Source organism: Lycium ferocissimum, chromosome 3 (genome assembly GCF_029784015.1).
Source record: "Lycium ferocissimum isolate CSIRO_LF1 chromosome 3, AGI_CSIRO_Lferr_CH_V1, whole genome shotgun sequence".
Taxonomy (NCBI): Eukaryota; Viridiplantae; Streptophyta; class Magnoliopsida; order Solanales; family Solanaceae; genus Lycium; species Lycium ferocissimum.
The window spans coordinates 20,307,646-20,323,957 of NC_081344.1; positions in this window are offsets into that span (position 1 = coordinate 20,307,646).

Below are 16,312 nucleotides of genomic sequence, written 5' to 3' on the forward strand. Positions count from 1 at the left end.
ACTGATTTGGACTTAAGCTGCCTAAATTAAGAAATTCATTGGACTGAACTGTTATTATTAAAACTTGGAGGGCTTGAAACTGATTGGACCATCCTGGACTGTTTAAAACTTATGGACTAATTCCGAACGCTTTTAAAACGTGTGTAAATATGTATAAATTTGTATAAAAATCGGTTAAAATTGGCTAAGTGTAAAATTGGTAGACTTGAATAAATAACTTAGTATAATCAATTATGGTTTATATACGATATTATAATAGTATATAAAAACTATCTTTCGTATAAAACAATTTCCTTATACTTAAATGCTTTTCAAAAATACTTTTAAAGGGTGGGCTTATGTGGTGTTCTACTTAAGTTAAGTGCCTTCGGGTCTTAACCTAGGTGTCCAAGCCTGAAACCCTACATGTGATATTTTTGCATGAATAATGACTAACCTTATTACGGAAATCTAGACTTAAGCAATTTTTATCTAAAAAAAAAAAAACTTATAATCATAAGGCACACTATTAGAACCCGTAGGTAAACCGCAATTGAGCAGATCCTTAATACCGGAGTGCCTAACACCTTCCCCGGGAGATCTCGTAACCCTTACCCATACTTTGGTAGATTAGGTTTCTTTTAAATAATAGTTTTAAATGAATCCTTTTCGAATCGATTTTCCTAATTTTCTAAAAATTAGGTGGCGACTCTAAAACATATCCTTTAGAGCACCATTAAGTAGTTGGTGGATTTTTTTGACTTTCCCGGTACGATTGATAACCGTACTTTCCCGGGACACCTCCCTCCTTTTATGAGGCATGTGCGAGTCGTTAAAACTTTAAAATCCCAACGCCCGCTACAGATGGCGACTCTGCTGGGGACTTTTAAGGTTCTAACCATAAGGGTTTCAATTGTTTGTGTGTTTGTATGATATAAATTGTTTAAGTGATATAAATTGTTTATGTGTTTAAATTTTCGCAAAATATAACTGTCATTCATGAATGCATACTCCGCTACTCCTGGCATTTATTTTATATTTTTTCAAAGAATGACGACGCGGGATGAGCTGCGGTCATACCTTCACTAAAAAACCTTTAATATATTCTTTAGAGGTCTCTAAGGTCGAGTGGGTATGCGTTCATCCCACAGCCTTAGAGAGCCCACCCCCAACTTGTCCGCTTGGGTAACCTATGTCATTCGTTTGAAAACCACTCTAGAATAATTAGCGTAGAGCGAAGCCAAATCCTTGCGATATAGCTCATATTGACCATAGGCGGTTTGGGTATCTCGGACCTACGAATCGGACGAGGAAAGACACCCTACTGTGTTCAAATGATGTAAAAACCTGAAGACACCGCATCCCACTATTTGCTATCCGGAAGCATTATTGTGCCAACTGTGAAATAAATTGTTGTTCCTGGGAGCGGGGAACTAACAGTGTTGTGTTTTGCAGATGTCTCTTGATGTGCAGTTTGATATGGTTGTGGGTCCACTACCAGGTTTAGTGATGTGGTGGAAAGATTTGACTACAACAACAACAACAACAACAACCCGCTGAAATCCCACAACGTGAGGTCAGGAGGGTAGAGTGTACGCGGACCGACTCCTACCAAGGTAGGACGGCTGTTTCCGAAAGACCTCGGCTCAATAGAAAGCATAAAAGCATAAAAGCATAACAATAGGTCAGATAAGGCCAAGAGATTCAAAGCGATATGGAAATGCAAATAACTAAAGCGACTAAGCCATGATGGAGCAGTTTGTAAAGGAGCAGTAGCTATCACAGATAAGATAAGATAATCAAAGTACAGGATAACAAATAGTAGTTATAAACCAAAGCACAAATGTGACTACTAATATGAAAGGATAAACGTTACTATCTACTAGCCTTCTACCCTAATCTGAGTCCTCCATACCCTCCTATCTAAGGTCATGTCCTCGGTAAGCTGTAACTGCGCTATATCCTGTCTAATCACCTCTCCCCAATACTTCTTCGGCTACCCCTACCTCTTCACGAAACCATCCATGGCCAACCTCTCACACCTCCGCGCCGGGGGGGGGGGGCATCGTGTCTCTCCTCTTCACATGTCCAAACCATCTCAGTCTCGTTTCCCGCATCTTGTCTTCCACCGAGGCCACTCCCACCTTGTCCCGGATAGCCTCATTCCTAATCCTGTCACTCTTGGTGTGCCCACACATCCATCTCAACATTCTCATCTCGGCAACTTTCATCTTTTGAACGTGAGAGATCTTAGCTGGCCAACACTCCGCCCCATACAACATGGTCGGTCTAACCACCACTTTGTAGAACTTGCCCTTAAGTTGTGGTGGCACCTTCTTGTCACATAGCACTCTGAAGCGAGCCTCCATTTCATCCACCCTGCCCTAATACGATGTGTGACATCATCGTCAATCTCCCCACTGTCTTGTATAATAGACCCAAGATACTTGAAACTACTTGTCTTCTGAATGACCTGGGTACCAAGCCTCACTTCCACGCCCGGCCTCTTGAGGTGCTTCACTGAACTTGCACTCCAAGTACTCTGTCTTGGTCCTACTCAGCTTGAATCCTTTAGACTCCAAAGTTTGACGCCAAACCTCCAGCTTAGCGTTGACTCCGCTACGAGTCTCATCGATCAAGACTATGTCATCCGCGAAAAGCATACACCATGGCACCTCGCCTTGAATATGCCGCGACAATTCATCCATCGCCAAGGCAAATAAAAATGGACTAAGAGCTGATCCTTGATGCAACCCCATCACAACTGGGAAGTGCTGCGAGTCTCCTCCGACTGTCCTTACCCTGGTCTTGGCTCCCTCATACATGTCCTTGATCACCCTAGTGTACGCCACAGGTACACCTTTAGCCTCCAAGCATCTCTAGGATCTCCCTTGGAACTTTGTCGTAAGCCTTTTCTAGGTCGATGAATACCATATGTAAGTCTCTCTTCCTCTCCTTTATCTTTGCTCCACGGTCTTCTTACAAGATGGATGGCCTCTGTAGTTGAGCGTCCCGGCATGAATCCAAACTGGTGGAAAGATTTGACTAATGAACAGAAAAAAGAAATTAAGAGTTATGTAGGACATCTGCCTTCATTAATGAATATGAGTGGGGATCCGGGTTTGCTAGAGATCATTACCGGTTATTGGGATAACGACAGAATGGTGTTCAGATTCGAGGAAATAGAGATGACTCCTACTTTGGAAGAGGTTAGAGATGTTTTAGAGAGTGTAGGAAGTGCTAACAGATCCAAAAAGAAATTGGCACAAAATATCCTTATCCCTCACAAACTCTCCCCAAAAGAAATCAAAGATATGTTTCTTTGTCAACAAAGCCGGCAGGCGCGGACCCACTATATCCTTCGAGAGTTATATGGGAGGTATTCATCCAAACAGGGGTTCGAGGACCACATCCTTGAGTTTTCATCACCCCAATCCTGGGAAGCCAATCAAACACTAGCCTTTATCATTTGCCTATTGGGAACCATGGTATTTCCACAAAATGCCTCCCTAGCTACTGACACCCGGGTTGTCTTTGTTGCCTATGATGTTCTTAGGGGAGTCGCAACAAATGGGCTTACCAAATATTTTGACATCATCCCCCTAATCCTATTAGACATATACCGAGCTTTGGAAAAACGTCGCGACCATTACTACTACTTCCAAGGTTGCAACCTCTTAGTCCAATGGTGGATACTTAAGCATTTAGATAGGAATGGCTTATCTACTCGCCCAAATCCGGCCCTAAGAGAGGATGATTTGGGAGTTACTGCTATGCCTTGCGGGGTTCAGGATAAAAAAGGATGGGCTCACATCTTTTCCAGATTGAGAGAAGAACACATCAGGTGGAAGGTACCTGATTTTCACTCCACGACTATTTGTGTTAAGAGTCGGAGACGTCCGTATTTACCACTTATGGGCGTTAGTGGTTCCAGTGCACGAGATCTTGTAGCACTTACCAATGAGGTCTCATTTCTCTTTCTGCTTTTTTATTTTATGTTTACCATCTTGCTGGACTAAAAAAAAAAAGAAGCTTTCGAATATTCCACAATGCATTTCTATGTTATGATTTTAGTGGTTTTGATGACCCTATCTTATCCTATCTTGATTTCCACAATTCCCCTGTTCGACAAAAGTTGCATTTGTATACAATAATCGAATTGTAGCGGGTATAGTTTAGTAGTAAAAGTGTGATCCGTTGTATTATCCCTTAAATAGTTAAAGGGTAATCAGACCCTACGCACCATTGAGAGTTCTTAGACAGTTTGATATGAGACAAGTTATTCCGAATGAGGGTAATACGAGAGAGTTTGTACGAGATTATGAAGAAGGTCACATCGAGGGAATAAAAGATGCTCAGAAAGATTGGAAGAATGTAATAAGAGAAGACAAGTTGGATAAGGATCCAAACAGTCCAAGCTATGATGAAAATTACTATGAGTGGCTTAGGGCTGAGTTAGCTGATACTGCCGCTCCAGGACCATATCTGTACAAATTTCCCAAGGATAGGGAAGCCGTGAATGCAATCCAAGTTAGGAGAATGAAATAGCAAATGGAAGGAAGAGAAATGGATCATCAAGCAAAAATAAAATATGATCAAAAGATAATTGAGAGTTTGACAAACGAAGCAAAGGCTTCATTGAAGAGCTTGGAATGGCTTCACTCTTTTGTTAAGGAAGCCATAGATACAGGGACGTCATTGCCTGACGATCAGAGGGGTCAATGGATCCGGTCGGCATTGATGCCAGCACATGTAGCCATCCAGACTGCCCTTCGAAGGGTCAAGAAGGCATGAGATGATAGAGAACAGATTTCTGTCCATGGAGTGGACTTTTCCTGATTATTGCATTTATTTTAAAAGCCTTGTAATCCCACTTGGGAAATATCATTAATGAAAGCACTGGGGATTTTATCTTTGGGAACAATACATTTGTTTTACATATGACACAATTTTGCTTCATACGCTAGTAGCCTTGGAGCAACGAGGTATAGGAAAGCGAATTATATATTGCCTAAATGCTTACTTGATATAACCGCTTTGTTTGAAAATCATATATATTGTCGAAACTCTTGATTGGTCCACATTCCGGCCACTACCCAAAAGAAAAAACCGAGGAAAATAACCATCAAAACAAATTTAGATCCACTTTTAAAGGTTGATTTGTTAATAGGAAATGGAGACTCGGACAAAGATGAGTGCAACTTCGCCTTACGTCAACCTAGTCAGTGACGACGAGGGCACAGAAGCAGCAAGTGAGAAAAATCGACAATGGGATGAAAGAATGGCCTTAGCCACTGCTAGAATGAAAGAAGCTGTACAAACTACTAAGGCGGCCAATGAGAAAATGAAAGAAGCAGAAACTCTCCTAGTTTATGTTGAGGAACTAACAAAGCAACACCCTGCCAATCGGGTAAAATGGGGGAAGATGCCTGAAGCACCACTTAGGAGTTATGTCCCACTCAGCCAACAAGAAGGGTTTGACCCCATACCATATGGAGAAGATGAGCCACTTATCCCCAATCTAAAAGTTTATAGAGACCCACGGGACTCTCAGCTCAAGGAGCCTCCTGTTTCATGCACAATTGTTCTTAAAGGCACAAGATCACACAATTGGGGTGCACCAGTAGAATTGTCAAAACAAGAACTCTTGGAAACTTTGGGGAGCATTGGGGTGTACGCACAAAGCCCAAATATGTTACCACTCTGCACTCCTTCTGTGGGTTACAGAAAATGCCTCTACCACCGAGGTCAATCAGGTCACACTGCCAACGGTGCGCGTAGCATTAGAAAAAAAGCTTCTCCAATGAATTGATCAAGGGAGAATTAGCCAACTGCGGGGGCTCCACTCTCTCCTGACTCATGACCAAAGAAGAAATCACCCAGAAAGGATATCAAAGGTTAGGTTCTGGAGAAACAGCTTTTTCAAATTTGAGGAGTCATATGCCAGGATTCACTCCCTACTATGCCACGTGAAGAAGATAAGGGCGGTGTCACAAACCTACCAGGGTCACCCAAGATCCCCAGAAGAAAGGATTTGCGAGTATCACCATGGCCGCCCCGGCCACGACATTAAAGAGTGTGTGGATTCAAGCTTGAACTAGAACGCCTCGTGAATGAAGGCCATGTTTGGATTGTCGCAGGAAGACAAGGATAGAAGATGAAGATGGAAAAAATAATGAAAACCTGCTTAGTATGGTTGGGTAGAAAAATATAAGTATCCCTTTACCGCTTTCAATAAGATAGAGTATCCCTTTCCCTTTTATGTAAATAGAACCACGCCGACGTGATCTCCCATTGGAGATACATGGAAAGCCTATATAAGGCCTGGTCAGGATAGAAAAATTAAGTTTTGGGTAGCATAGGCAAAACCTTTCTATGTATGCCTGAACTACGGATGGACCTGATTTCCCTTTGGTGGGATACGTAGGCAGTCTATTTAAGACTCGATCCTTTTATAATAAAAACCTAATCCCCCTTAGTATAGGATGGGTAGAAGCAAATCAACCATACAAACTATTTACAACAAGTCAGTATTCCCAAAAGATATAAAAGAACAAAATACCCTGAAATGTGAATCAATCAAGGAGTTGAAACAAAGTATATGATTCTGTGTGCTATAAACTGCGAACAACGTGATATCTTGTGTTTCGTACTTAAACCTAATGCTAACTTGAAAGCTTTTGAGTTGTTTTCTCTTATAGACAGGGGTCGATTCGCTGGCACCAGTCACTCGATCAAAAGCTGCCGCAGCGTCCTTAAACCCTCAAGAAGAAAACATGCCTGAAACTTCACCACTAAACATAAATGCTTTAGTAGAAGGTACCCCAACAGCGGACATAGCCGGAATGCCTTTGGAAGAGGCTGTCAGTCTACTGATGAGATAATTGGCTGAAGCCAGAGAAGAAGCGGACTGCCTGAGGGCCGAGAAAGAAAATACCACTAATGCTGAGGCTAGGAGACCTCCACCCACTTTCCCAAATCTGGATTTACCAATTCCCGATCATTTCCCTCAAACCCAGACTGGGGCTACCTTTCAGACTCCACTATGCCGAAATACCACCCATGTGGGGAGCTCCTCCCACCATACCCCAGCTTTTCAAACACCAGCCCGCGCAACAAACGCAAATGCTTATCAAGCCCCTCGGGCAACAGGAGTTCCAGTGACCCATCCCGTACAACCAAATGTCACTTTTCAAGATCATGTCACCCATATTGACTCTTCGCCAGAATTAAAAAACATGGAAATGTTCTTCGAAGCAAGAATAGACAAAATAGAGAAAGAGATGAGGAAGAAAATTGCCGAGCTAGAGCATGGCTCTAAGAAAAAAAAGGGTTAAGGTACTCTGACCTGTGCATCCATCCAGACTTGGGTCTACCTGAAGGCTTCAAAATTCCCAAGTTTGATTACTTCAATGGGTCGAGCAACCCCAGAGCCCGCTTAAGGGCTTACTGCGACCAGTTAGTTGGAAGTTGCGGAAATGAAGCCCTGCTTATGAGGTTGTTTAGTCGAAGTCTGTCAGGAACGGCTATGGAATGGTTCATTTCTCAAGATATTAGTCGGTGGAAAACATGGGAAGAAATGGCAAGTTCATTCATGGAAAGATTCCGCTTCAATGTGGAAAATGTACCTGATCGCTTCTTATTGGAGAAAATTCGTCAGAAATTGACTGAAACCTACCGAGAATATGCTAGTAGCTGGAGAGATGAAGCGACACGTGTACAACCTCCTAAGACGGAAGCTGAGCTGGTAGCCGCATTCATATGGTACCAAAAAGCTGATTGCTTTGACAAATGATAACTATGAAAGGGAGTTCCTTCGCAGATATAGTTCTTTGTGGGGGAAGATATCGAAGATGGACTTAAAAACAGCAGGATTGTTAGTGTACTAAACAGATCAGGATTGTTCATATTAAATAGTCTGAAAGACTCATATATATGGATATGCTGAACATACTATATGAGTCAACAAGCCTGTCATGATCATCTGTGTGGCAATATATGAAACAACAGCACTGAACATTATCTGATTGTACATAACTGTCTATAAGCCTCTACTGAAAACATAACATAACGTGGCCGAGACAAGGCCCCGCCATACCCATGCATATATAATCATACAGACCCCTAGCATCTCCGAAGCAAATGGAGTGCAACAATCTTAACCGCTGACCTGATATCTTACTATATGGATCACCAACCTGTATCTGCAGACCTGCGGGCATGAAATGCAGTCTCCCCTAGGTAATAGGGGAGTCAGTATGAATAATGTATCGAGTATGTAAGGCATAAGAACATCAAGTACATAAGAAATATGAGAGACATCTGAAACATGAAAGCTAAACTGAATATCTGAATGCATCTGTGACTAACATCTGTAAATATCTGCATAACTCTGTATAACTGAAAGTGCCTCTGAAGGTGTATGATATGCATAGGTCATAATATAACTGTCAGTACTGTAGAGCATACAACCCGATCCATATCCCATATGTTAGTGCCGAGAAACGTACGACCCGATCCATATAGCACATAATAGTGCCGAGGAACGTACGGCTCGATCCATATATCATAATCATCATTGTGTACTAGCTGATCAGGAGGTACTGCGTATATAACACCTATCCCTTTCCTCATACCCCATATACATATAATATACGCGTATATAACGCCTTCTGGTCATGGGTCAATGTCCATATGTATAAATAAATGCAATGCATAAATAAGATGAATAACTAGAACTCTCGGAGTGACATAAAGTCGTGCTATCTCCGATAAATATCTTTGAGCTAACGGCATCAACATACGTAATCTCAAGACTCGTGAACAGAAGGAATAATCATAAAAGAGGTACAGGAACATCAAAGATTAGAGTACTCCTAATGCTTCTAAGAGTAGAGTAATATGGAACTCTGTTCATACGTTCGTTCGTTCATATCATAAGGATCCTGCCAAAATGAAAAAAAGGATAGCCTTAACATACCTGAATGATCTCCTTCTCAATCCACAACAAAACTTAAAATAATCCTCTTGCGTCTACAATAAGTGAAATGATATCGTCGTCAACATATAAGGTCATGACTATCGTATTTCGCTAATCTTATAACCTACGAAAAAATGGGCAGCATTTCCCCTGTTTATACTACATCCCAAAAGAAACCAAAGGTCATCAATAGTCCAACAACAAAAACAACAACCAACAATAGCAACAACTACAATATAATCCAATATAAACCTCTTCGATTACTTTAAGAATCATATTGAGCGGCAAGCTCGTTTAACTAATAACAAAGCGCAATTCGAACCCAATAATTCTTTCATAATTCAGTCCACACCCTTCATAACATTATACTTATGTTTACCATATCCTTTTCCACCCAAAACATCATAAAGATAATCTCTAAACCGTCCATATATTTTAACTCTTCAACCTTCACTTCCGTGTCATAGTTTTTACATGTTTTCTTTTTCTCGTTTCACTTAATTAAGACATGAAAAACTTTAAGAACAGTAGCCACGAAATAATCATGTTATATTCCATAAGTTCCATCCATAAGATACCATAAGGGGATCTTCAAAACAGTTCAACAAACAACAACAACAAAACTACAATTTTTAGAAAATTAGGCAGCACTTTTCCTATATCTTTCGCTTCCCCTCCAATTTAAATCAACACCAAAACAACAAGAAAAACATCAACAATAGAATATCCAAGTTATTCCATCAATTTCCAGCCATAAAATACCACAAGAACACAACCCCAAAACAGTCCGCAAGAAGACAACAACACCTCATGCTATTTCAAGTACTAGCTTGTAGTTTTCATTCAAACAACTCAACCAACACTTGAATAAACTTAAGCACAAGCAAAGAGATAATATACTTACCTTATACAGCTACTGCAACTCAAAATCCAAGCATCCCTTAGTTCACAACAACCATTAATGTCACCACAATACCATAGAAACTTTATCCCTCACATAAGCTAATCTTTAATGTAAATCTTGGATGAAAACACTTGGATTTGCTCTTGGATATTCATGAACTTGGTAGAGAGGGTTTTTTAAGAGTTTAGAGAGAGTTTAGGGGTGAGAGAGGGGTAAAAAAAATGATTGAGAAAAACAGATTTCCCGTTATATATTTTCTAATTTTCACTGTTCACCCGTGTCACTATTCATCCGCGTCACTGTTCATCCGTGTTATTGTTCTTCCAATGGAATTATTTCAGGGACTCAATTTTTCCATCGTTTTTCATGGATGGTCTCATTCCCGAGTTTACATTAACCAACTTCCGATATGAACGAAGCAAAACTTTTTCAAGGTGTAACACTCCCCCCCCCCCCCCCACACTTAGGAACATTCGTCCTCGAATGTTAAAGTAGTGTCACAATTCGTCTTTACATCACCAGAGCTAACATTGCTCTTGTACACCCATTGGTTTCCATTCAGCCTATGGCGCTGATCTTCCTTAATCTTTGTACCCAAGTCATAATTATCCTAATCACCTTACATCTGTTGTCGCCTTCATTCCAATCTCTTACCTTTCATTATCTTATTAACTCACGATCACGATCTCATCTTACAGGTTTTCATCCTTGCCTATTATCCCTTTCCTCTAATAATCCTTCTCTTTCTTCGATCTCAGTCCGTATTATTACATGTTGGCTGAAATGTCGCTCTTATTAGAGTTTCTTCTTCATAGACCCGATTAATTTATTCAATTCAAATTGTTCTCTTTATTTCACTTTTCAGTTCTACCTTTTACGAATCCCTTTATTATGCTTATGTACGTACTTGTCATCTCGACGTACGCTTATCTCAGAGATTTAATGAAGTTTCGCTTTCCATAATTCCACTTTAACTCTTGTCCTTTTTCCATAACGTGGATTTACAATCTTTTTGACACATCTTTATTCTTACCAGTGTTTTCTTATATCCCATGTGATACCAATTGAATAGCTCCTGAGTATTCTTATAAGTAGTGTGAAGGGTGGAGTACTATCCGTTATCTTCCCCTTTATCATTACAATTATCATACGGGGACAACCGTCTTAACCCTCGAATTTACTTTGCGAACATTCTTCCCCTTAAGTTTTGCTGATTATTCCTTTCGACTTTCTTTCCGAACTTATGTCGCCATTATCCCTTTGACTCATGACCCATATGATCCTTTTAAGTCCTTCGTTTCTCATTAGTAATCACTTGTGGACATATTCCATATTGTATCGAATCTACACTGCCGTAAGGTGGTAGCTCGTCACACCACTTCTATTCTTGTGCTAATACCGCCATTCGTCAAGCCCTTCCGTATTCCTCTTTCAATTCTTTCCTTAATACTCTTATCCTAGATCATCCTTGATCTTATCAGTACATTATCGTCATTTAATCCATGACTCTTCATAAATTTTCTTATATTTATGTCGCATCGCTGGTAATTTCACCAATATGTTGTCGTCATCTTACTCTTGACTATACAACCATTTCCTTACATCATTTTTCCTTAATTGCCACTCATAAAACAATTATTCCTTAATTATCGTGCTCACATTCGGTAGTCCTGTGTCTCACAGTCATCGCTTTAACTTATATCCTTTATTTACTCCAACTTCTCTTTCTTAAAGTTAAAATCACCACTTACATTCACGTTCTCTTCTCTCCTAGATACTTATCCTTCTATTCTCCAACCTCTGTTGTCGCTAAATCTTATAATGAAGATTCCCGTCATAATTTCTTTATTATGGTCTTATCCTCACTTAATTTCACAAACTTAATTCTACCCTCCACATTTTACTTTAGACGTATTCACCACTGCTCAATATAACATTCACCAACTTGTTCTGGTATCGCATTCTCATCTTAACTTCTTTAGAGTATCTTACTCGATTTACTTCCTAAATATTGCAAGAAAATATATCCTTCCTCCATCAAAGGTCATTCTAGTTACCATGCCTTGTAGGTTCGGATTACTCATTCCTAAATCGCTTCCTTTCCCTTTTTTTTCAACGTTTATCCAATATTTTCTTTTCTTCCTCCCATTGCGCATCTTAATCGTTCACTCTTGTTTATTTTCCTTATTTTAGGGTAGCTTGGGATGTTTGGAGGGCACTTTGGAGAGTTTGGGGAGAGGTTAGGGTTCAGTTTTAAATACAAATGAAGCCCCAAGTCGAGCACCTCAATTTATAACATTTCACAATTTCAGCCGACACCATTTCCACAGACTGTCGCGGGCCGTGAATAATTCCACGGTCCCTTAAATTGAATCGTGAAAAGGAGGTTAAAATTTCCAATTCTGTTTTGGTTTCATGGTGGTAGCTCCACCTTCCCGGAGACTGTAAAAAAAATTCCATGGACTGTGGAAACCAACCGTGGATTTGCCTCCTTCAGATTTTTCGACGAAACGTATTCTTTCTGATCCGATCGACTCCAAACTTTCACGTCATTTACTAAACTTGTTTACAATCATATGTTTACCCTTTCCTTTACTCCAACTAATTGTCCCTTCTTTTTCTTTAACACTCTTTCCATATCGATCATAGCAATCTTCCTTTGCATACCCATTTCTTATTTAATCCAAAATTCAAGGGGACATCCTTCCTAATCCATCATCTTAAAGTGTCGTAGGGATTTCAGGTTATTATCTTCCTCAATTCCTTATTCATAAACACACTCAAAACTCTTCCCTTCTTTCATCATAAAAAAAAAAAAAAAAAAAAACACTCCTACCGCGTAGTAACCATGTGCCCTTCTTCTTATTTTCTCATTGTGCTATCTTACTATTCACCCTTCCTCATTTAAGGTCGCCTCTTAACTTCTACGCTTAAGAACTCGTCATCAACTCCTTTTTTCCGACCATTCATTATTAAGTCATATTCATCTTGCCATAACATTTTTCACCCTTTTAAAATGCACAAGAATCTCATGGCTTCTCTTAAATTCTAGGATTGGCAGAGTTTCCCCTGTAATTCTCACTATCTGAAGCCTGCACATAGCCCAGAAATTACGTCCAATGCCTTACAGGGCCAAATATATATATATATATATATATAAACTACAACTTACCTCATGTAGCGAGTAAAAGTGCGACGTAGTAAACTTACCTCATGTAGCGCATCTGCACATCCTTCTTTACAGCTTCGAGCCATAGCATCTAACTTTTGTTAAACCATTCCCTTAGATTTTCCTAGTCGCAAGTACGGGACACTTATCACTTTACTAATTCTTTCAACTTCCTTTATCCTCAATCTTACATGTCGAATTCATCATTGGGTTAAACTTTATTCGATTCTCCTATCTTTCTTTACAATAGACATATCTCGATTAGTCATACTAACCCCTTTTTCAATGTAACAATCTCCATTACTTAATCAATAACCACAAACTTTAACTCATTGTCTAGTCATAATTTTCAACTTTTACTTTTTCTTAACATCAACTCCTTACTTCTTCCCTCGATCAAATTAATAACTCTACCTATTATCGCCGACACATTTTACAAATATTTCAGAAGTATACTCATTACATTATAGAATTTCATCAAAACCATAACTTTACCTCCCTTTGTCTCCATAGAATACATAACTCAAAATGGGTTCGTCTCATATGAGTACTTAGTCCCGTAGCCTCGAATCACTAGTCATCTCTCCCGAAGGTCTTCATTCTTCGCCTATAAAACAATCAATAGTTAGCAGAATGAATCCTATTTTTTATGACTTGGTTCTATCGCACGATCTAAGGGATGAAAACAAAGTAACCATCCTAAATGCCTTGTAGCCTCCCAATTATAAATGTGGCGCGCAACACATTCATAAGTGAGACTCTACTAGACATGGCTTGTAGACAATCCTAGGACAGAACTGCTCTGATACCACTTCTGTCACGACCCAAACTGAAAGGCCATGACGGGCACCTGACCGTACTAGTCAAGCACCATCTGACATACATCTGTGACATCAACATAAACATAGGTGGGCCAGTAGGGCCATCATATGATACTCAATAGACTCGTAAGGAAAATGTGTCTGTATTAAATAGTCTGAAAGACTCATCTATATGGATATCCTGAACATACTATATGAGCCAACAAGGCTGTCATGATCATCTGTGTGGCAATATATGAAACAATAGCACTGAACATTATCTGACTGTACATAACTATCTACAAGCCTCTACTGGAAAACATAACATAACGTGGCCGAGATAAAGCCACGCCATACCCATGCATATATAATCATACTGACCTCTAGCATCTCCGAAGCAAATGGAGTGCAACAATCTTAACCGCTGAGCTGACATCCAACTAGATGGATCACCAACCTGTATCGCTGTATTCGGCGGCATGAAACGCAACCCCCCCCTCCCTGTGCAGTAGGAGTCAAGACAAATAATGTACCGAGTATGTAAGGCATAAGAACGTCAAGTACATAAGAAATATGAGAGACATCTGAAACATGAAAGCTAATCTGAATATCTAAATGCATCTGTGACTAACATCTGTAAATATCTGCATAACTCTGTATAACTGAAAGTGCCTCTGAGGGCGTATGATATGCATAGGTCATAATATAACTGTCAGTGCTGTGGAACGTACAGCCCGATCCATATCCCATATGTTAGTGCCGAAAAAACTACGGCCCAATCCATATATCATAATCTTCACCGTGTACCAGCTGATCAGGTGGTACTGCGTATATAACGCCTATCCCTTTCCCCATACCCCATATACATATAATATACGCATATATAACGCCTTTCGTCACGGGTCAATGCATATGTATAAATAAATGCAATGCATAAATAAGATGAATAACTAGAACTCTCTGAGTGACATAAAGTCGTGTTACCTCCGATAAATATCTTTGAGCTAACATCATCAACATACGTAATCTCAAGACCCGTGAATGAAGGAATAATCATAAAAGAGGTACATGAACATCAAAGATTGAGTCATCGCTAATGCTTCTAAGAGTAAAGAGAGAAAATATGGAAGTTGTTCGTACGTTCGTTCGTTCATATCAAAAGGATCATGCCAAAATGAAAGAAAGGATAGCCTTAACATACCTGGATAATCTCCTTCTCAATCCACAACCAAACTTAACATAATCCTCTTGCGTCTACAATAAGTGAAATGATATCGTCGTCAACATATAAGGTCATGACTATCGTATTTCGCTAATCTTATAACCTACGAAAAAACAAAGCATTTCCCCGTTTATACTACATCCCAAAAGAAACCAAAGGCCATCAATAGCCTAACAACAAAAACAACAACCAACAATAGCAACAACTACAATATAATCCAATATAAACCTCTTCGATTACTTTAAGAATTATATTGAGCGGCAAGCTCGTTTAACTAATAACAAAGCGCAATTCGAACCCAATAATTCTTTCATAGTTCAGTCCACACCCTTCATAACATTATACTTATGCTTACCATATCCTTTTCCACCCAAAAAATCATAAAGATAATCTCTAAACAGTCCATATATTTTAACTCTTCAACCTTCACTTCTGTGTCCTAGTTTTTACATGTTTTCTTTTTCTCATTTCACTTAATTAAGACATGAAAAATTTTAAGAACAAGAGCTACTTAAATAATCATGTTATATTCCATAATTTCCATCCATAAGATACACATAATGGGATCTTCAAAAAAGTTCAACAAACAACAACAACAACAAAACTACGATTTTTAGAAAATTGGGCAGCACTTTTCCTATATCTTTTGCTTCCCCTCAAATTTAAATCAACACCAAAACAACAAGAACAACATCAACAATAGAATATCCAAGTTATTCCATCAATTTCCAGCCATAAAATATCATAAGAACACAACCCCAAAACAGTCCACAAGAAGACAACAACACCTCATGCTATTTCAAGTACTAGCTTGTAGTTTTCATTCAACCAACTCAACCAACACTTGAATAAACTTAAGCACAAGCAAAGAGATAATATACTTACCTTATACAGCTACTGCAACTCGAAATCCAAGCATCCCTTAGTTCACAATAACCCTTAATGTCACCACAACACCATTGAAGCTTTATCCCTCACCTAAGCTAATCTTTAATGTAAATCTTGGATGACAACACTTGGATTTGCTCTTGGATATTCATGAACTTGGTAGAGAGGGTTTTGGGAGAGTTTAGAGAGTTTAGGGGTGAGAGGTGTAAAAAAAAATGATTGAAAAAAACAGATTTCCCATTATATATTTTTTGATTTTTACTGTTCACCCGTGTCACATCCGCGTGACTGTTCATCCGCGTTATTGTTCATCCAGTGGAATTATTTCAGGGACTCAATTTTTCCATCGTTTTTCACGGATGGTCTCATT